At 46.3% G+C, this 588-nt stretch overlaps 1 protein-coding gene across 1 annotated transcript in view; it reads left to right on the top strand.

Moving 5' to 3' along the window:
* LOC119588753 overlaps positions 1–588 on the top strand; it is a gene marked incomplete in the record, with an annotated part of 6218 nt that overhangs the window by 5009 nt on the left and 621 nt on the right.

Below are 588 nucleotides of genomic sequence, written 5' to 3'. Positions count from 1 at the left end.
ATACATACGGTCAAATAGATATTTAGAACTCTCGTAATTCATCTCTTTCAAGAAAAAAATAAGGTACATGATATCTGGATTCGCAATACTTAATTCTTTTCATACCAGAACGAGTGTACCTTCAAGCTTTATCATCCTCGGTAAGCTAGAGCTTAATAAGGGACTTCACATACGCCTGAGCACTTAACAAGTCACAAACCCTGCTCTATAACCGGCTTCCTCGGCTGCCCGCAGGTGCCCAGTGCCCCGACAGCTTCTTTGAGGCGGAAGGAGGATGCTTCCAAGTCATAGACTCCGAGGCAACACCGATCACGTGGGAAGACGCCAGAGAAATATGCATTGGACTGAGCGGTAATGGGTGGAGTGTGGACTTGGCTTCCATGGACACGACCACGCAGCTTGAGGCCTTCGCTGAGGCTTGGGACACCGTTGGTACGTGAATGAACCGCCTCGATTTCAGGATCGTGTTGGTGGGTGGGTGGCAATGGCTTTATCATTTTGCTTCGGATCTACAGTAGTTAGAACCCCTTCGATTTCAGGATCATATTGATGTTTTGTACAAATAATGAGTCGTAATAGCATTATTGT

The sequence above is a fragment of the Penaeus monodon genome, chromosome 24, assembly GCF_015228065.2.
Source record: "Penaeus monodon isolate SGIC_2016 chromosome 24, NSTDA_Pmon_1, whole genome shotgun sequence".
Lineage (NCBI taxonomy): Eukaryota > Metazoa > Arthropoda > Malacostraca > Decapoda > Penaeidae > Penaeus > Penaeus monodon.
This window is presented reverse-complemented; position numbering and strand designations above follow the sequence as displayed.